The following is a 20993-nucleotide window of genomic DNA, read 5'->3' as shown; positions in this document are numbered from 1 at the left end:
TTATTTAATCTGATCTAGGCGTAGGCAATAATGCTTTCCTTAGAGGTATAGCCACCTCAATTCTTATTAGGAAGCAAAGTGTCTGTCATAATGGTTTATCCAATTCATCTAAGAAATAATATATTCCATGTGTCAGAGATTCATTACTCTCTATTTACACTGTTAAAGAGTTAATTCTTATTATGTTACAGTGTAATGAAATTATCATATAGGGAGATGTGGCAATTCCATGTGCTATATATATAATAACCCTTAGTGGTCCAGATTCCACAATGAGGAATTTTCTTATAAACCGCTGAAACACACAGCTGTTTGACTGACTTCCAAATATATCTATCTCACTTTGTAACAGTCTTATGATAGAGAAACTGTTACATATTCGGTCACTTAGTTATCTAAAGGTAAACAGACTCAGTGTGAGGGTAATATAATATATCAAATGCGCTGTCAATAATCGTGGTAACTGGTGTAATAATGTGGTATATTGAGTATGCTAGTAAGGCATATAACTGCTCTCCAGCCTTTAAGTGTTACCAATCAATTTGTTACACTGTAAAGGATTTATGGTGTCCTGTTAGGACATGCAGCTGCTAGGCTGACTCAAAGATTTATCCATTTGTAACAATTATGTAACAGTTATATACATGTTACTGGTATTACATAGAAATAGTATGACACAGGCCAGCAGTCCCATGTGTCTAGATTCCACAATAGGAGATTTTCTTTGTCTTATAAACTGCTGGAACACACAGCTGCTAGACTGACTTCAAATATATATATTACTTTGTAACAGTCTTATAGTAAAGAGACTGTTACACACTGTCATTTAGTTATCTCAAGGTTAGCAGATTCTGTGTGAGGATAGTGTTCTGTTAGAACATGCAGCTGCTAGGCTGACTCATAGAAAATGTATCCATTTGTAACAAATGACACATACAGCATTAAATTAATATCTATAGCAGCCCATGTGACATCTCTACTCTTATCATAATTGTCTGGTTATTGCCAATCTGGACAGCAGGAGTGATATATATTCACTAGTCCCAATATCCCATCATATAAATATACCCACACTGATATACTTTCTTATCAAGAGTTATTAGTAGCTATCTGTATGCACTTTAGACATTGTAATTGCTAAGTGACATCATATCTAGTGTATTCCTTTCTTATAGCTCAGCTTCTATTCCCTATTAGTGGAGACTAACAGCTAACATCATAATCATATATTTTTGTTTTATAACATTTCACATGAGTCAAATACACGAGGACACGCCGTGCCCTACACGCGTGTTTCACTGCATCTATGGCAACTTACATTAAAGCTAACAAGAAAGCACACTCGTTCTGTCTTTAAACAGATAAAAGAAACCCCAATAATATGGGGCATGCAAAAATTTAGATAAAACTCAGTTTTGCTCCTCTCCACGGAAATCTTTAGTAAAAGGCGAAAGATTTGTTCGTTCTGAAGAGAAACCAGAGCATGACCAAGATTCCACCTGTCGCCTGAGTGCCATGCCAGCAGTCCTCATTCAGCTCAAAGTGAGCACCCAATATGAAAGAAAGAAAGCAGATTTCTCACCAGGCTTCCCCTTGCTATAAGCATGGTTTGTACTCTTTTCCATGTGCTCCCAGATCTTTCAAGCAATTAGTATGGTCAAGAAAGTTCTGCTTGAAAAGAAACAGACATTTACTGTCATTGTTATACAAATAAACTTACATTAAAGCCAACAAGAAAGCTCACTCGTTCTGTCTTTAAACTGATAAAAGAAACCCCAATAATATGGGGCATGCAAAAATTGAGATAAAACTCAGTTTTGCTCCTCTCCACGGATAATCTTTAATAAAAGGCGAAAGATTTGTTCATTCTGAAGAGAAACCAGAGCATGACCAAGATTCCACCTGTCGCGTAATAGAGCGCTTGCTACAACAGGGTATTCTGGTAAGAACGTCCAGCACTGCCAATAGTCCCATCTTCCCTGTGAAAAAGAGTGGGGGGAGGGGTTACCGGCTAGTGCAGGATCTAAGGGGGATCAACAAAATAGTTGAGAGTCAGTTCCCCGTAGTGCCAAATCCAGCTGTCATCCTTATGCAAATCCCTCCCACTGCGAAATTTTTCACTGTTATTGACCTCTGCTCCGCTTTCTTTTCGGTACCTCTGCACCCTGACAGCCAATATTTGTTTGCATTCACATACAGAGGAGTCCAATACACATGGACTCGATTACCACAAGGTTTCATAGACAGTCCAAGTATATTTTCCCAGGCTTTGCATGATTGTTTTTACAGTCTTTCCAACCAGAGAGTGGATCAGTATTAATACAGTACGTGGATGATCTACTACTGTGTTCTGATTCATTGGAAGCATCCCTGAAGGATACGAAACAGCTCCTGTTTCATCTTTCAGACACAGGACACAAGGTTTCCAAAGACAAGTTGCAATTATGCCAAACTAAGGTAAAATATTTGGGACACTGTCTAACACAAGGACTGAGACACCTGACCACTGATAGAATTCAAGCAATTAGAGACATGACTCTGCCAAAAACCCAGCAACAGATCAGAACATTTTTAGGAATGTGTGGGTATTGCCGTAACTGGATCCCAGGGTTTTCCATTCTAGCGTTACCTCTGCAGGAGATGGTCTCCTCAAACAAACCTGATCGGATTTCGCATACAGACGAGTCCGAGATGGCATTTGAGAGACTTAAACAGTGCCTAACGCAGGCACCAGCATTAGGTATGCCAGACTATGGGAAACCCTTTGAGCTGTACGGAACAGAAAGTGCTGGTTGCGCGGCAGGCGTCTTAACCCAAAAGCACGGTGATGCCAGCAGGCCAGTAGCATACTACAGCGCTCAGCTAGACACGGTAGCGCGATCCCTCCCCACATGCTTGCGAAGCGTCGCTGCGATAGCATTGCTAGTAACGAAAAGCGAAGATGTAGTGCTAGGTCACAACCTCACAATTCATACACCACATGCAGTGTCAGCCTTGCTAAATTCTGCCCAAACCAGGCACGTCTCATCAGCGCGGTTTACAAGATGGGAATTGGCACTAATGGCCCCCGTAAACATCACCATAAGGAGATGCAGTGCATTAAATCCTGCAACATATCTCCCAGGTGTGCCTGGACAGGCACAAAGGGTGGAGGATGAGAGTGGTGGGGAAGGAGAATTTAACACACAGGAGGACACACATGATTGTATGGAATATTTGACCCAAAATTTTACCGCAAGGCCTGACATCAGTGACAACCCGCTGGAAAATGTAGATCTAACTTTCTACACGGACGGTAGTTGTCACAGACAGTCAGACTCGGGAGACTTGTGTACTGGATACGCAGTCGTAGATGACCAAGGCACCATAGAAGCGGAACCGCTAGGCCCACCTCACTCAGCCCAGGTTGCTGAACTGGTCGCCCTAACCAGAGCATGTGAATTGGCTAAGGGCAAATCAGCCAATATCTACACCGACTCTAGATACGCATTCGGGGTAGTCCATGATTTCGGAGCCCTATGGCGCCTCAGAAATTTCATGACGGCAGCTGGTACACCGGTAGCGCATGCAGCTCACATCAAAAGGCTTCTAACAGCGATACAGGAACCCGACAGAGTGGCTGTTATCAAGTGTAAAGCACACACATATAGCTAGGACCCAGTATCACTTGGTAACAGCCGAGCAGACGAAGCAGCTAAGTTAGCAGCTGGTACCCCCAGACAGACAGACACCACACAACTGATGGTATTTAATACCATCAACACACAGAAGTTGTGTGAAATGCAAAATTTGTGTTCCACACAGGAAAAGGCAGTCTGGAAGGCGAAGGGATATGGCCAGGAGTCCTCAGGACTCTGGACGGATGGACAAGGTAAACCGGTGGCCCCCAGAGCATATCTTCCATGTTTAGCTGAGGCAGCTCACGGGCTGACTCATCTGGGCAAGGAAGGAATGTGCAAGTTGGTAAGAGCATATTGGTGCGCCCCAGGATTTTCATCTCATGCAAGTAAGAGAGCAATGTCATGCCTTACCTGTTTGAGAAAGAATATCGGAAAGGCAATACCAACAGAACCATCTCATATCCCACCTGCAGGCGGTCCTTTCCAGGCAATACAGATTGACTTCATTCAATTACCCCCTTGTCGAAATTTGAAATATGTACTTGTTTGTATAGATGTGTTCTCAAATTGGGTTGAAGCATTCCCGGCGGCCACAAATACCGCTATGTTTACTGCTAAGAAAATTGTGCAGGAATTTGTATGTAGATATGGTATCCCTAGAATTATCAAAAGTGATAGGGGTACCCATTTTACAGGTGATGTCTTTCAAAGAATGTGTAAGTTGATGGGAATTGATAGCAAGCTGCACACTCCATACCGTCCACAGGCGAGTGCGAAGGTGGAAAGAGTGAATAGCACTATTAAAAATAATTTGAGCAAAGTTATGGCAGAAACAGGATTGACATGGCCAGAAGCTTTACCCATTGTACTGTACAGCATCAGAACCACTCCCAGGTCCCCTCTTAATCTGTCCCCTTTTGAAATCTTGTTTGGTCGACAACCGCATGTTATGATTAACCCTCAGGATGATTTGAAGTGTAACAATGAAGTGACTGTAAAGTACCTGGTTAATATGAGTAAACAGCTAAGGAATCAAAATAATAATTTGAAGTTGGTGATTCCTGATTTACCAGAAAGTAATTGTCATGACATTGAACCTGGGGAGTATGTAATGATACAAAATTTTCTACGCTCAGGTTGCCTTATTGACAGATGGGAAGGACCATACCAAGTCTTATTGACTAGCACTACAGCATTGAAAGTTGCCGAGAGAGAGACTTGGGTTCATTCGTCCCACTGTAAGAAGGTTGCTGATCCAGAGAGGTCCCGTGATAAGGAACAGACGGTAGAGGACGTTGTATCACTGGAGTGTCTGTTCCAGGAGGACTGAGGCGGCACCTGAGCATTGAAAATCACAAGATCAAAAGCAGTTGTCGATTCCCTGTTCCCTTTTATTGTTTTTCTCCAACTTCCCATCCCCTCTCCCTCAAATTATTTTCCCCCCCTTCTCATTCTTCTTCGTTTCCTCCTATAAGATGGACTTGCCCCAAGAGACTGTGATCCGGATTTTCCTGTTGACCATGATGTTGACCAGAGCAGTCTGTTCCGGCGAGAGTACCATGGAGGTCGAGAGAGGTTCTGGAATGGGTTCTGATGACAGAGATGGAGGCGTAGTTTTCCGAGAACAACATAATCAACAAGCAAAGGCGAGTATCAGAAAACGATCCGATAGCATTGACAATAGAAGGAATTGTGAAGGATTGTTAGCTGAAGAAAACTGTATCTGTAGGCTCTGTGACAACGTAGTCGAGGATGGGTGCATTAAGAAATGCCAATCCAGTTTTAATATCCACATGGACCGGCATCCCTTGAGTGACTATCACTCCTTAGTGGGTAGCGTGTTAAATCAAACAGATTGTTGGGTATGCTCTCAAGTACCTCAAGGTCATAGCAAATCAGGACTAGTACCATTTCCTTTAACGATAGGGGAGGTACTTGAGCTAAGTGGTGGGAGACCGGTGGACAGGAGGTTTAATATCTCCAGTCCTCCTAGTTTGAAGCTCCACCAATATCATGTGGATAGATCCCTCATATGTTTTAACATTTCCAATCCCCGAAAGCCGGGAAATTGGGAAGTGTCATGGAGTAACCAAACCATGACCTTTTCATATAGAGCAGATAGAATGCCGACAGATACAGAGCTTATACGCCACATAGCCAGTAGAGGAAAATCTTTCCGGTATAGGTATACCCTAGGAAGTAGGATTACGAGAGTTGGAGAGGTATCACCAGGATACTGTGCACATATCGTACAAGCTGATACGTGTACTAGACAGATGGGAGAATTAGGGTTAGGAGATTTCACATGGAAAATGTGTAATATGGTTATGTCCTACTCCGTCCCATATGTTCTCCCCGATGATGCATATTTCATATGCGGGAGGAAGGCGTATAAGTGGCTTGCCCCAAACTCTGAAGGATTGTGTTATATTGGAAAAGTATTGCCTGAGGTAATGACTGTATCACATGCCAAAATGAAAGACATACACCGTGTTGCCCAAACTCCTTATACTCACACCCATTACGAGCACGTAGTTAAACGGCACCTGATAGAAAGAACAGAGCACCCGGCCTCTGACATGATCCATGAATCCACCGGGATTCAGTTTCTACTTGCGTTAGACCTCACTCGCACCGCCAGAGGAGTGTTGAATTATAAATACATATCTGCGCTCGCAAATTTGTTAGACAATATCACAGAAATGTATGATGACACGTTTAGGTATACTGGAAGAGAACTTCAAGCTTATAAAACAGAACTAGTTCAGCATAGAATGATTCTCAATTATCTCACAGCAGTAACAGGTGGATATTGTGTCACACTGGCAACGCAGTACGGCGTGAAATGCTGCACATATATAACGAATAGTACCGAGGACCCGGTCGAGGTCATAGACCAAAAGATGGACGATATTCTCCAATTGAAGTGGGAATTTCGCAGGAGACACAATCTCACCCTTGCTGCTGTGAGTAATGAGCTGACTAGTTGGGTGTCATGGTTGAACCCGCGAAATTGGTTCTCCGGTTTAGGAGAATGGGCTCAAGGAGTTATAATGGATGTAGGGAAGTTTCTCCTATGTATCTTAGGTGTTATCATAACGATTGGCTTGATATTTAGATGCGGTCAGGCTTTAACGAAGTGCAAACGAAGTACCAGGGTGATGAGTTTAAGGAGTGAGGAAATTGTAATGCGATTTCTACGGTCCGTTTCTTTCACCTGTTTTTCCGTTTTCCTCTGAGGTAAAAAGACCCACTTGGACGAGGAATTTGATGAGCCGATATACAGACAACAGATGGATTAAAGAAGAAGTTTTGACAACCTTATACACAGATTTTTGATGAACTATGCCATAGATCCCCAGTTTCCCTAGAAATTTTAAAATTACTCTAGCCCAACACTTTTGTAAATCTATGGACATTGACAAAGCTTTTTGCTCGCACCTTATGGGCAAAAGCACAAAGAAGACTGCATTCAACAGACACCAAACAAGACCTCAATCGACGAATGTTCATTAACCTGACATAGAATACCACTGCATTTACCGTAACTATGTATTTTCTTCATCTCTACAACCTTCAGGTAATTACACACATAGTATAGGGAATACAGGCACAGATATCAGCAATCACATATTCCCCCATTCATGTATCATCAACTAAAATGTGCTCCCCATTTTTGTTACAACCAAAATCCGAAAAAAGCTCGGTAAAGTTTGACAGCCCATCCACAGACCCGTACCACGGGATAAGAAGGAATTCAAATGTATACTTCGCAATACCTCAAAGCTTGATTTAAAACACGTACGGCACGATGATACATGACCCCCCAAACATGGATTCATACACACATGCTTCTGCTATCTCACTAGGTCATACCCTTTTCCTACCTTCTCCTCTCCTCCCCTACCCAACCATGTAAATGTATTAACCCCTGACATATATTTTTCTCTTTTTGAAATGTTTTAGGAAGTGGCAGTTATTGTTGACTGCCAAAGGGTGGACTGTCAAAGTCAGAAAAATATCACGATGCACACTGCCATATTTGCACCTCATATGTGTCCCTGCTGCGCATGCGTGCGCTCTACCGTGCGTGCGCATACTCGCTGTTGCGGGCACCCGCAGGCGCACGGTATGCACATTTACGGTAGAGATTGTGTGCGTCTAGCGGGCGACTCTTTCGTTACATATTTTCACCATATAATGCATTTTGTAGATTATGGTCCCTTTGATAGATTCTGAAAGTTTAGTTAATGTAGTATGTTCCTGGACAGAGAGATCCCTCATTGTTTGATACGAAGGGTCAGACAGGAGTAATACAGTGGTGTTTAGTATCCATCGGAAGAGTATTTAATTAGCAATATTCCGGTGTTGGTTTGAAGCGGATCAATCGCTCGTGCGAATAGTTATGGACATAAGAAGTTTATGAACATTTACTGTATTTGCACTTACTTATCCATGCGGCGGGAAACCCAGTTTCCCTCCCACCTGAGCTGTTGGAAATAGTCACAGCCCACCTGTATGAATCAACCTATGACCTTTTGTTATAATGCGAAGACGAATTCCTGTGTCCAATGAACAATGAGATTGTAGGGACCATTGAATTGTATTGTGTGTGGGGCATAAATAGACAGGCCGATCACATCCAGCACTCACTCTTCATCGGTTATCATTGCTGAAAATCGGGAGCTGGATGTCCAGAGGCGCATGCGATCGTTTCCTTTGTGCGTAAGTTTTCTCCGTAATCATATTGTCTTTTCTTGTTATTATGGGCCATATCTTTCTCTCTCTCTCTTCTCTTTCTCTCATTTTCTCTTAAACGTACTTGTATTGTATTTACTGTGTAGTTACCTGGTTAGTTAGTCTATGTTATATTGTAGTGTATGACTTGTATTGTATTAATTCTTTTGCAAGTATAACATTCATAATATATATATTAGGCGTTGGACCCTAAGCACGGTATTTGTGTATTTCTTATAGTGTTAAGTATTCTCAGAGCGTCGGTGACGCTCGAACAGCTTTTGAGTTAATAAGGTTATACAGTGTTGCATTTACACCCTATCTCTACACTAAGGTTTTACAGCAAATTACATTGTTTGTGGTTTAGACATAAAGGTTTAACATTGTGAGCGTCGGCGCCGCTCGTGATCTCCTCGTGGTCTCGAGCGTTCGCTACGCTGATAGCGTAGCATTACGGTAGTCGCTCACCTATAAGTGTGCCCGATACCAACAGCGTATTCTCGTGAGCGTCTGTATCGCTCGAGCAGCCCGCTCCCGATACAGCGTCCGTTATGCTATAGCGAACCATTACGTTAGTCAGCAGCCAATAGCGTGCCTGCCTGTGATCTCTTGGCCGTGAGCGAACGTGACGCTTGAGCGTCTCGACCACGGCTAAGCGATTGTTACGCAACGAGCGTACCCTTACAGTACTCCATACGCAAATAGCGTACAGTGTTCTTAGACCTCACAAAGGGTTTTAAATAAGATAAATATTTAGCTTTATCAAAGCGCACTGTCAGCAGTGTTCATTCCGGGAGTGGACAACTGGGATGCAGACTTCCTCAGCAGACACGACCTACATCCAGGAGAGTGGGGACTCCATCAGGAAGTCTTCGCACAGATTGCAAGTCGGTGGGGACTGTTCCAGATAGACATGATGGCGTCCCGCCTCAACAAAAAGCTACAGAGGTATTGCAACAGGTCAAGAGACCCTCGGGCAGTAGCTGTAGACGCCCTAGTGACACCGTGGGTGTTCCGGTCGGTCTATGTATTTCCTCCTCTACCTCTCATACCCAAGGTGTTGATAATAGTAAGAAAAAGAGGAGTAAGAACAATTCTCATTGTTCCAGATTGGCTGCGAAGGACCTGGTATCCAGATCTGCAGGAAATGCTCACAGAAGATCCGTGGCCACTTCCTCTAAGACAGGACCTGTTGCAACAGGGGCCCTGTCTGTTCCAAGACTTACCGCGGCTGCGTTTGACGGCATGGCGGTTGAACGCCGGATCCTAGCGGAAAAGGGTATTCCAGATGAGGTCATTCCTACGCTAATAAAGGCTAGGAAGGACGTGACATCTAAACATTATCACTGTATATGGCGAAAATATGTTTCTTTGTGTGAGGCCAGGAATGCTCATACGTAAGAATTCCACCTGGGCCACTTCCTTCACTTCCTACAAACTGGAGTGAATTTGGGCCTAAAATTAGGCTCTATTAAGGTTCAGATTTTGGCCTTATCCATTTTCTTTCAAAAGGAATTGGCCTCTCTTCCTGAAGTAAGTACAAACTTTTGTGAAGGGAGTACTGCATATTCAGCCTCCTTTTGTACCTCCGGTGGTCCCTTGGGACCTTAACGTGGTGTTAAGGTTATGGTTTGAACCACTTAAAATGGTGGAGTTTAAATATCTCACTTGGAAGGTGGTCATGTTATTAGCCTTGGCTTCCGCTAGGCGAGTGTCGGAATTAGCAGCTTTATCACATAAAATCCCCTATCTGGTTTTCCATATGGATAGAGCGGAATTGCAGACCCGTCCTCAATTCCTGCTAAAAGTGGACTCATCCTTTCATATGAACCAACCTATTGTGGTGCCTGTGGCTACGCGTGACTTGGAGGATTCCGAGTCCCTTGATGTGGTCAGGGCTTTGAAAATTTACGTGGCCAGAACGGCTAGAGTCAGAAAAACAGAAGCACTGTTTGTCCTGTATGCAGCCAACAAGATTGGCACCCCTGCTTCAAATCAGACTATTGCTCTCTGGATCTCTAACACGATTCAGCAGGCGCATTCTATGGCGGGATTGCCGTTGCCTAATTCAGTCAAGGCCCATTCCACTAGGAAGGTGGGCTCTTCTTGGGCAGCTGCCCGGGGGTCTCGGCACTACAGCTGTGCCGAGCTGCTACTTGGTCGGGTTCAAACACCTTTGCAAAGTTCTATAAGTTTGATACCCTGGCTGAGGAGGACCTCCTGTTTGCTCAATCGGTGCTGCAGAGTCATCCGCAGGAGCCCGTTTGGGAGCTTTGGTATAATCCCCATGGTCCTTACGGAGTCCCCAGCATCTTTTAGGACGTAAGAGAAAATAAGATTTTAAACCTACCGGTAAATCTTTTTCTCGTAGTCCGTAGAGGATGCTGGGTGCCCGTCCCAAGTGCGGACTACTTCTGCAAGACTTGTATATAGTTATTGCTTACATAAGGGTTATATGTTAGTTTTCATCGGTCTTGGACTGATGCTATGTTGTTTTCATACTGTTAACTGGGTAGTATATCACAAGTTATACGGTGTGATTGGTGTGGCTGGTATGAATCTTGACCTTGGATTAACAAAAATCTTTTCCTCGTACTGTCCGTCTCCTCTGGGCACAGTTTCTCTAACTGAGGTATGGAGGAGGGGCATAGAGGGAGGAGCCAGTGCACACCCAGATCTAAAGTCTTTCTTAAAGTGCCCATGTCTGCTGCGGAGCCCGTCTATCCCCCATGGTCCTTACGGAGTCCCCATCATCCTCTACGGACTACGAGAAAAAAAATTTACCGGTAGGTTTAAAATGTTATTTTTTTCTCTGCAACCCACTGCAAAATTGTGCTTCCTAGCTGTTTTTTATAAAATAACTTAATTAAATCTAACTCTGATTACGTCAGAGAAGGCCAGGTACCCTACACCATAAGAGGGGGTTTGACATTTTGACTTGTCTACTTAAAGATCACCAAAATCTGATCACAAGGTCAATTACATCCCTGGGTGGGATTGAACCACCAACCTTTTGGTTAATAGCCCATGTAAGTGAAAGAGATCCTGAAGCACTCACTCATCATGGGAAAGTACCAATGTGTTTCTTACAAAAATTCTCCAGATTATTGACTTTTTAAAGTTTTTCTAGGAAACGTTCTAGATAAATGCTTATTAGCCTTTGTCAGTATCTACTTTTGCAAGGTGTCTATGTGGCGCAATCGGTTAGCATGTTTGGCTATTAACCAAAAGGTTGGTGGTTCAATCCCACCCAGGGATGTAAATAACCTTGTAATCAGATTTTGGTGATCTTTAAATAGACAAGTCAAAATTTCAAACCCCCTCTTATGGTGTAGGGTACCTGGCCTTCTCTGATGTAATCAGAGTTAGATTTGATTAAGTGATTTTATAAAAAAACAGCTAGGAAGCACAATTTAGCAGTGGGTTGCAGAGAAAAAAAATTATGCTGGCAGAAAAGTCCAATTTAGTGACGAAACAGCTCTTCATTTTCTGATTTTATGTTTATGCTAACAAATTTGCTCTCTGAAAAGTGTCCACAAAGCCAAGTCTCTGATTAACACCTTTGTAGGGATGGTTTTTCACCTATTACTGAATTAAACTTGCTTCATTGGAAAGGCAGCAAGATGCATCCTCATTTCAATGTCTACTGAAATAATACAGGTTGACACCAGGAAACATAAACGTCACTGCATCCTTGCTGCTTCCTCATGGGGAAGTCTGTTTAATGTGAAAACAAGGTGATATCTAATCAGCACACAGGTAAGGAATTAAGAAAATCTTTCTTTATGGGTGAAGATGTTTCTCACAAAATTGTTGCACCAAAGCATCATTGAAATTCAAGCTGGAAAGATGATTTTAATATATCACTTGTACATTTTGTACTGCTCTTCTGGTGACAATGTAGTTTGTTTTTGTCAATTACCATTTTAATAATAGGGTAAAGAAAATTAAGTGGATTTTTGAAAGAAAACAATACTGTCAATATACTATTAAAACAAATTAAAATGGTAAAAGTTATTGTACTTTAAGTAAAAATAAAAGAGCCAAAATATCAATCCCAGTTTTGGATTACTTTAATTAACAAAAAACAATGCATATAGCAGAGGATAGTTTCAATCTGCCTACCTCTGGGTTATGGGCCCAGCATGCTTCCGTTGCAGTACTCTGCTGCTCATGTAAGTGCAAGAGATCCTGAAGCACTCACTCATCATGGGAAAGTAGCAATGTGTTTCTTACAAAAACTCTCCAGATTATTGACTTTTTAAAGTTTTTCTAGGAAACGTTCTAGATGAATGCTTATTAGCCTTTGTCAGAATGGACTTTTACGAGGTGTCTCTGTGGTGCAATCGGTTAGCATGTTTGGCTATTAACCAAAAGGTTGGTGGTTCAATCCCACCCAGGGATGTAATTGACCTTGTGATCAGATTTTGGTGATCTTTAAGTAGACAAGTCAAAATTTCAAACCCCCTCTTATGGTGTAGGGTACCTGGCCTTCTCTGATGTAATCAGAGTTAGATTTGATTAAGTGATTTTATAAAAAACAGCTAGGAAGCACAATTTAGCAGTGGGTTGCAGAGAAAAAAAAATTATGCTGGCAGAAAAGTCCAATTGAGTGATTAAACAGCTCTTCATTTTCTGACTTTATTTTTATGCTAACAAATTTGCTCTCTGAAAAGTGTCCACAAAGCCAAGTCTCTGATTAACACCTTTGTAGGAATGTTTTTTCACCTATTACTGAATTAAACTTGCTACATTGGAAAGGCAGCAAGATGCATCCTCATTTCAATGTCTACTGAAATAATACAGGTTGACACCAGGAAACATAAACGTTACTGCATCCTTGCTGCTTTCTCATGTGGAAGTCTGTTTAATGTGAAAACAAGGTAATATCTAATCAGCACACAGATAAGGAATTAAGAAAATCTTTCTTTATGGGTGAAGATGTTTCTCACAAAATTGTTGTCCCAATGCATCATTGAAATTCAAGATGGAAGATGATTTTAATATATCACTTGTACATTTTGCATTGCTCTTCTGGTGACAATGTAGTTTGTTTTTGTCAATTACCATTTCAGTAATAGGGTAAAGAAAATTAAGTGGATTTTTTAAAGAAAACAATGCTGTCAATATACTATTAAAACAAATTAAAATGATAAAAGTTATTGTACTTTAAGTAAAAATAAAAGAGCCAAAATATCAATCCCAGTTTTTGATTACTTTAATTATAAAAAAAAATGCACATAGCAGAGGATAGTTTCGATTAATCGACCTCTGGGTTATGCGCCCAGCATCCTTCCATTGCACTACTCTGCTGCTCATGGAAGTCCGAGAGATCCTGAAGACTAAATTGATTAAAGGCCTAAAAGTACTGGACTATAAGGAAAGACTTACTAGGCTGAATATGTATACACTAGAAAAGAGGTGCCTAAGAGGAGATATTATTAATATCTTCAAATATGTAAAGATACATAACAAAGAGTTATCAGAGGAATTATTTATTAAAAGAACACGTGGTCACTCGCTGCGACTGGAGGAAAGTTCAGAACGCAATGGAGGAAAGGTTTCTTCACTGTTAGGGCAATCAGGATGTGGAATTCCCTGCCAGGGAAGGTGGTAATGGCGGACTCTGTAATTGGATTTAAAAAAGGAATGGATACATTTCTGAATGAAAAAGCTATCCAAGGTTATAATACTTAAAATATCAACATGGTTAATCCGGGGGTAACATGAGTTATAGTAGCTAACTAGTCATAAAACATTATTCAGCAAGTATGTAGAATCATCACAACTTAAAACAGGTTGAACACGATGGGCAATTTGCCTCTATTCAACCTCAAAAACTATGTTACTATATGTTACTATATTACTGTAGTATACAGAACACCACAATGCAATGAGCAGTGATAGTGAGCACTGATGAGGATACTAGAACTGACACTGAGCAGCAAGATGCAGCACTGGACTATTAGTAATGTACTGTAGTATGCTGAGCACCACAATGCAGCACAAGACAATGAGCAGTGATACTGAGCACTGATGAGGATACTACTGAGAACTGACACTGAGCAGGAGAGACACACTACTAGTATTACTGAGCAGCAATAAGTAACCACTGATACTGAGCACTGATATTGAGATTTCCACTGAGAGAACATAGCCACGTCCTCTCCGCTCTCTCTTCAATGCACGAGTAAAAATGGCGGCAACGCGCTGCTCTATATATAATATCCGAATCTCGCGAAATCCGACAGCGGGATGATGACATTTTCCCTTGTTCAGGTTTTCCGAGTCAGGCGGGAACAACCGAGCCTGCCTCAGACCAGTGTAAACCACGTGGAGTTCGTGGGGAATTCGGTTCTCGGAGAACCGAACCCGCTCCTCTCTACCTTATACCCATCAATTTTTTTTATTTTCAATCTAAGCCCCTGCAGTTTTCTGTAAGCATCTGCTTCGCTATGATGATCAACAAGTCACAAGGGCAAACACTCAGGGCTTGAGGCATAGATCTTTGGACTAGCTGCTACAAGCATGGCAGAGGTGTCACTATCACTGGTGACACCCAGAGAGGTGTCGAGGGAGATTGTAATGCAGTGCGTGCAAATAAGCAGCGCAATGGTAAAAAGGAGGCATGATTTCATAGGTAGGGGCGTGGCCTGGTGGCCTGAATCTACATTTTGTTGCTCCGGGTGTCCCGGGGGTTGGGTGCTGCACCCGGGGACTAGTGTGTAAGCGGTGCTGGCTCCTGCACAGTGACAGGGCATGGCCACCCAGTATGACACCTCCCTTCTTGACCATGCTGTAATTGCAGTCGCACTGCAGTTCAGCGTGATCATAAACAATGGTGTAGCCTCCTGCTGGTGCAGACTGTATGTGCGCGCAGGAAGCCGCCACCATTTTTGTGATCACAGCGGCTGAATGTGATGTCATACAGCCGCTGTGACCACGCCCCCTGTGTCTCCTCCATTGCAGACCCCATTTTGAAGCCTTGCCCCCGCACTGCTCCATCCCTGACTTGGAAATGGAGTGTTGCTGACCCCACTCTCCCCCCCTGCCCCGATTGACAGGCAGAGGCGATCGCATGCAGGCACATGCGTATGCTCTTAGCAATTTTTGCAGTTGGATCGCTTATTGTGATTGCAATCCAACCTGAATCAGGCCCTATTACCTATCACAATGCGCTGCGGGCAGTACAAAATTGGGTTAATATAGGAGAAAAACCCCCAGACCTGTGCTCCTTAACTGTACCTGGTGGCTAGTGGAGCGGCTGCCCAGTAATCAGTGTCCACCCCAGTGCGCACACGGCCCACCCCCTACGGCCACGCTCCCCTTAATCAGCGGCCTCGTGATCCGGAAGGGCGGTGTGTGTGTGTGACTGACCTTAGGAAGAAACCGGAGCATCCGCTGCAGTGACCCAGCAACCAGGGCACGGGAGTATACAGCGCCGCTGGGAGTGATGAAGCTGCAGTAAAGATGTCTATTAGACCTAGCCTGCTGCAGCCCTTGTAGATTCTCATAAAACAAGTTCTTCTTTTCTTGTCAAAATTAATAGCTAAGAATAGGCTGCCTGAGGCAGGCCCCTGTTAAGTGGCCTGCTACTGAAGGCACCAACTACAAACTGAGCTCCCTGTTCATGGAAGCGGGGTTATAGAGGAGGATGCGCTGAGCATCTTGGGAACAGTCAAAAGCTTTGAGCCGGTTGGTGCCTCAGATCAAGATCCTACTCTACACCCCAATGTGAATCCTTGTGGAGTCCAGTGTACCCCACAGAAGAAATTAATGTGTCACACCCATTGGCAGCAACCTTAGAATAGCTGCTGACGGGCACAATTGAGAAAGGAAGGGGGGGGGCATTTGAATCCAGCACATAGATGCAATTCAAATATGTAATTTGTACCTTCCTATTTTAAAATATAATGGATGAACCTCACCCTGTGAGAACAATCTTCATGATCAAGAGATCTAATATGTAAAATAAGTATGAGTTGGGATAGGGCTGGGGAGGGTGGCAGCTCGGGCAGCCCCTCCCCCGTCAAGTTAAGGAGATTCAACTGAGGAAGCACAAGGGAACTCTCGTCTGGGGACAACAACTGCAGGGAGACCACATCTTTTCAGATGAACATGGGAGGGCGGAAGGCTGCCTAATACTGAAGCACCATCAAATATCAAACCATATCCAACAACTAGTACAAGCATTCCTGGGGGAAGGTCTGCAGCAGACGGATTTGCATACGGTGATGTCATCCAAGCAGTGGGCCAAAGTTGGCTGGAACCCTCATCTGCATATAAAAAGAGAAAAGGGGCATGCAGGGCATGGCGGCCTTTTGCAGTGCTTGGATGACCCCTAGTTTGCATTAAACACCCCCACCCTCCTTTGGTGTGGGGCTCATGTTGGCCATGCCCCATCCCCTGAAGCATTCATGCTGATTTCTTGCAGCAGCTGGGCACTGTAACAGCTCCAGAGCTGCTCTGTAAGGCAAGTAAAAGGGTGTGGGCCCTGCAGCACCACCTGTAGTTCGCATTGTGCGTTGGAAGGCACAAAGTAAGCAGACGGGAGGAGAAGTCAGGATAGTACACAAGGGCATCCTTTTCTCTTAGTCCGTAAAGGATGCTGGGGTCACATTAAGAACCATGGGGTATAGACGGGATCCGCAAGAGACATGGGCACTTTAAGACTTTCAAAGGGTGTGAACTGGCTCCTCCCTCTATGCCCCTCCTCCAGACTCCAGTTATAGGAACTGTGCCCAGGGAGACGGACATTTCGAGGAAAGGATTTATTGTTAAACTAAGGTGAGCATCTTACCAGCTCACACCTTAAGCATGCCGCAGAACGTGGCATTCAACAGAACACAAGCCAACGGCATGAACAATTGCAGCAAAAAGCTGACCAGAACCATAACACAACATGTGTATAACCACAAGTAATAACTGCAGACACAGTATGGACTGGGACGGGTGCCCAGCATCCTCTACGTACTAAGAGAAAAGGATTTACCAGTAGGTATTAAAATCCTATTTTCTCATACGACCTAGAGGATGCTGGGGTCACATTAAGAACCATGGGGTTATACCAAAGCTCTTGAACGGGTGGGAGAGTGCGTACGACTCTGCAGCACCGAATGACCCAACTTGAGGTTATCATCAGCCAAGGTATCAAACTTGTAAAACTTAGCAAAAGTGTTTACTAAATAGCTGCTCGGCAAAGTTGCAATGCTGAGACTCCCCGACCAGCTGCCCAGGATGAACCCACCTTTCTAGTAGAATGGGTCTTCACCTAATTCAGTAACGGCAATCCTGCCGTGGAATGAGCATGCTGAATCTTACCACAGATTCAGCGCATAATGGTCTGCATGGAAGCAGGACACCCAATCCTGTTGGGAGCATACAGGACAAACAGAGCCTCTGTTTTCCTAATCTGAACCGTTCTGGTGACATAAATTTTCAAAGTTCTGACCACAGCCAGAGACTTTGACTCAACGAAGGTGTCAGTGGCCAAAGGCACCATGTGGAAAGATGAACCACCTTTGGCAGAAATTGTTGATGTGTCCTCAATTCTGCTCTATCTTCATGAAAGATCAAATAAAGGCTCTTGTGATACTGCATGGTTTGTACTGTTTTCCATGTGCTCCCAGATCTTTCAAGCAAGTAGCATGGTCAAGAAAGTTCTGTTTGAAAAGAAACAAACATTTACTGTCATTGTTATGCAAATAAACTTACATTAAAGCTAACAAGAAAGCACACTCGTTCTGTCTTTAAACTGATAAAAGAAACCCCAATAATATGGGGCATGCAAAAATTTAGATAAAACTCAGTTTTGCTCCTCTCCACGGAAATCTTTAATAAAAGGCGAAATATTTGTTAGTTCTGAAGAGAAACCAGAGCATGACCAAGATTCCACCTGTCGCCTGAGTGCCATGCCAGCAGTTCTCATTCAGCTCAAAGTGAGCACCCAATTTGAATGAAAGAAAGCAGATTTCTCACCAGGCTTCCCCTTGCTATAAACATGGTTTGTACTCTTTTCCATGTGCTCCCAGATCTTTCAAACAATTAGTGTGGTCAAGAAAGTTCTGTTTGAAAAGAAACAAACATTGACTGTCATTTCTATGCAAATGAGCTTACATTAAAGCACACTCGTTCTATCTTTAAACCGATAAAATAAAACCCCAATAAGATGGGGCATGCAAAAATTGAGATAAAACTCAGTTTTGCTCCTCTTCACGGAAATCTTTAGTAAAAGGCGAAAGATTTGTTCGTTCTGAAGAGAAACCACAGCATGACCAAGATTCTACCTGTCGCCTGAGTGCCATGCCAGCAGTCCTCATTCAGCTCAAAGTGAGCACCCAATTTGAAAGAAAGAAAGAAAGCAGATTTCTCACCAAGCTTCCCCTTGCTATAAACATGGTTTGTACTCTTTTCCATGTGCTCCCACATCTTTCAAGCAATTAGTATAGTCAAGAAAGTTCTGTTTGAAAAGAAACAAACATTTACTGTCATTTCTATGCAAATGTGCTTACATTAAAGCACACTCGTTCTATCTTTAAACTGATAAAAGAAACCCCAATAAGACGGGGCATGCAAAAATTGAGATAAAACTCAGTTTTGCTCCTCTCCACGGAAATCTTTAGTAAAAGGCGAAAGATTTGTTCGTTCTGAAGAGAAACCAGAGCATGACCAAGATTCCACCTGTCGCCTGAGTGCCATGCCAGCAGTCCTCATTCAGCTCAAAGTGAGCACCCAATTTGAAAGAAAGAAAGCAGATTTCTCACCAGGCTTCCCCTTGCTATAAGCATGGTTTGTACTCTTTTCCATGTGCTCCCAGATCTTTCAAGCAATTAGTATGGTCAAGAAAGTTCTGCTTGAAAAGAAACAGACATTTATTGTCATTGTTCTGCAAATAAACTTACATTAAAGCTAACAAGAAAGCACACTCGTTCTGTCTTTAATCCGATAAAAGAAACCCCAATAATATGGGGCATGCAAAAATTGAGATAAAACTCAGTTTTGCTCCTCTCCACGGAAATCTTTAGTAAAAGGCGAAAGATTTGTTCGTTCTGAAGAGAAACCAGAGCATGACCAAGATTCCACCTGTCGCCTGAGTGCCGTGCCAGCAGTCCTCATTCAGATCAAAGTGAGCGCCCAATTTGAAAGAAAGCAGATTTCTCACCTGTCTTCTCCTTGCTATAAGCATGGTTTGTACTGTATTCCATGTGCTCCCAGATCTTTCAAGCAAGTAGCATGGTCAAGAAAGTTCTGTTTGAAAAGAAACAAACATTTACTGTCATTTCTATGCAAATGAGCTTACATTAAAGCACACTCATTCTATCTTTAAACCGATAAAAGAAACCCCAAAAAGATGGGGCATGCAAAAATTGAGATAAAACTCGGTTTTGCTCCTCTCCACGGAAATCTTTAGTAAAAGGCGAAAGATTTGTTCGTTCTGAAGAGAAACCAGAGCATGACCAAGATTTTTATCTGAAAATATGTGTTCTCCCTGCAGTTGTTGTCCCCAGATGAGAGTTCCCTTGTGCTGCCTCAGTTGAATCTCCTTTACTTGACAGGGGGATGCTCGAGCAGCGACCCTCCCCAGCTCTAGCCCAACTCCTACTTACCTGCCAGGTGAGATACTATGATCATGAAGGTGCTTCTCCCAGGGCAAGGCTCACCCATTGCACTCTGGGTGTGCTGCTTCTGCGTTTTCCCCAAATGTGGGAAACTTGACTGCATAATTTGTGTTTCCCCTGGTCGGCTCTCGTATAATTCAGATCTCTTTGTCTCAGGTCTCTCTCCAGCCTAGTTTGCTGTCTGTTTCCACTTCTCTTTTCTTGAGCCGCTCCCTTCTATGCCCTTGCGCACTATCCTGACTTCTACCGTCTGCTTACTTCGTGCCTTCCAACGCACAATGCAAACTACAGGTAGTGCTGCAGGGCCCACACCCTTTTACTTGCCTTACAGAGCGTCTCTGGAGCAGTTACAGTGCCCAGCTGCTGCAAGAAATCAGCTTGAATGCTTCAGGGGCTGGGGCATAGCCAACATGAGCCCCACACCGAAGGAGGGTGGAGGTGTGTAATGCGAACTAGGGGTCATCCAAGCGCCGCAAAAGGCCGCCATGCCCTGCACGCCCCTTGTCTCTTTTCATATGCAGACGAGGGTTGAAGCCAACTTTGACCCACTGTTTGGATGACATCACCATATGCAAATCCATCTGCTGCAGGCCTTCCCCCAGGAATGCTTGCACTAGTTGTTGCATTTGGTTTGTTGTTTGGGGGTGCTTCAGTATTAGGCAGCCTTCTGCCCTCCCATGTTCATCTGAAAATATGTGTTCTCCCTGCAGTTGTTGTCCCCAGATGAGAGTTCCCTTGTGCTGCCTCAGTTGAATCTCCTTTACTTGACAGAGATGTGCCTGAGCAGCGGCCCTCCCCAGCCCTATCCCAAATCATACTTATTTTGCATAGGCGATACCATGGTCATGAAGATTGTTCTCCCAGGGTGAGGTTCATTCATTGCATTCTGGGTATGCTGACCCCTGTGATTTCCCCAAATGTGGGAAACTCGACTGCATTATTTGTGGTAGTGGGGGACTGTGTTTGTGCTTTCCTCTGGTCAGCTCTGGTAAAAATCAGATTTCTTTATATCAGATCT

At 43.4% G+C, this 20993-nt stretch overlaps 10 non-coding genes across 10 annotated transcripts; 3 read left to right on the top strand and 7 right to left on the bottom strand.

Moving 5' to 3' along the window:
* Positions 1 to 1369: 1369 nt before the first annotated feature.
* On the bottom strand, positions 1370 to 1485 carry LOC135012031 (U5 spliceosomal RNA). Its single transcript, XR_010211044.1, has one exon. It is a non-coding gene; the product is annotated as a U5 spliceosomal RNA (small nuclear RNA).
* A 286-nt stretch (positions 1486 to 1771) lies between these two features.
* LOC135012083 (U5 spliceosomal RNA) lies at positions 1772 to 1888 on the bottom strand. Its single transcript, XR_010211096.1, has one exon. It is a non-coding gene; the product is annotated as a U5 spliceosomal RNA (small nuclear RNA).
* A 10800-nt stretch (positions 1889 to 12688) lies between these two features.
* On the top strand, positions 12689 to 12762 carry TRNAN-AUU (transfer RNA asparagine (anticodon AUU)). Its single transcript has one exon. It is a non-coding gene; the product is annotated as a tRNA-Asn (tRNA).
* Positions 12763 to 18122: 5360 nt separating this feature from the next.
* On the bottom strand, positions 18123 to 18238 carry LOC135012079 (U5 spliceosomal RNA). Its single transcript, XR_010211092.1, has one exon. It is a non-coding gene; the product is annotated as a U5 spliceosomal RNA (small nuclear RNA).
* Positions 18239 to 18513: 275 nt separating this feature from the next.
* LOC135012049 (U5 spliceosomal RNA) lies at positions 18514 to 18629 on the bottom strand. Its single transcript, XR_010211062.1, has one exon. It is a non-coding gene; the product is annotated as a U5 spliceosomal RNA (small nuclear RNA).
* Positions 18630 to 18907: 278 nt separating this feature from the next.
* LOC135012035 (U5 spliceosomal RNA) lies at positions 18908 to 19023 on the bottom strand. The gene has a single exon (XR_010211048.1). It is a non-coding gene; the product is annotated as a U5 spliceosomal RNA (small nuclear RNA).
* A 286-nt stretch (positions 19024 to 19309) lies between these two features.
* LOC135012029 (U5 spliceosomal RNA) lies at positions 19310 to 19425 on the bottom strand. Its single transcript, XR_010211042.1, has one exon. It is a non-coding gene; the product is annotated as a U5 spliceosomal RNA (small nuclear RNA).
* A 270-nt stretch (positions 19426 to 19695) lies between these two features.
* LOC135012033 (U5 spliceosomal RNA) lies at positions 19696 to 19811 on the bottom strand. Its single transcript, XR_010211046.1, has one exon. It is a non-coding gene; the product is annotated as a U5 spliceosomal RNA (small nuclear RNA).
* Positions 19812 to 19955: 144 nt separating this feature from the next.
* LOC135011966 (U1 spliceosomal RNA) lies at positions 19956 to 20118 on the top strand. The gene has a single exon (XR_010210998.1). It is a non-coding gene; the product is annotated as a U1 spliceosomal RNA (small nuclear RNA).
* Positions 20119 to 20789: 671 nt separating this feature from the next.
* On the top strand, positions 20790 to 20953 carry LOC135011721 (U1 spliceosomal RNA). The gene has a single exon (XR_010210768.1). It is a non-coding gene; the product is annotated as a U1 spliceosomal RNA (small nuclear RNA).
* The last annotated feature ends 40 nt before the right edge of the window (positions 20954 to 20993 follow it).

This window comes from Pseudophryne corroboree, unplaced genomic scaffold, assembly GCF_028390025.1.
Source record: "Pseudophryne corroboree isolate aPseCor3 unplaced genomic scaffold, aPseCor3.hap2 scaffold_251, whole genome shotgun sequence".
Lineage (NCBI taxonomy): Eukaryota > Metazoa > Chordata > Amphibia > Anura > Myobatrachidae > Pseudophryne > Pseudophryne corroboree.
The sequence above is the reverse complement of the archived record's forward strand: the minus strand, read 5'-3'. Positions and strand labels throughout refer to the sequence as shown.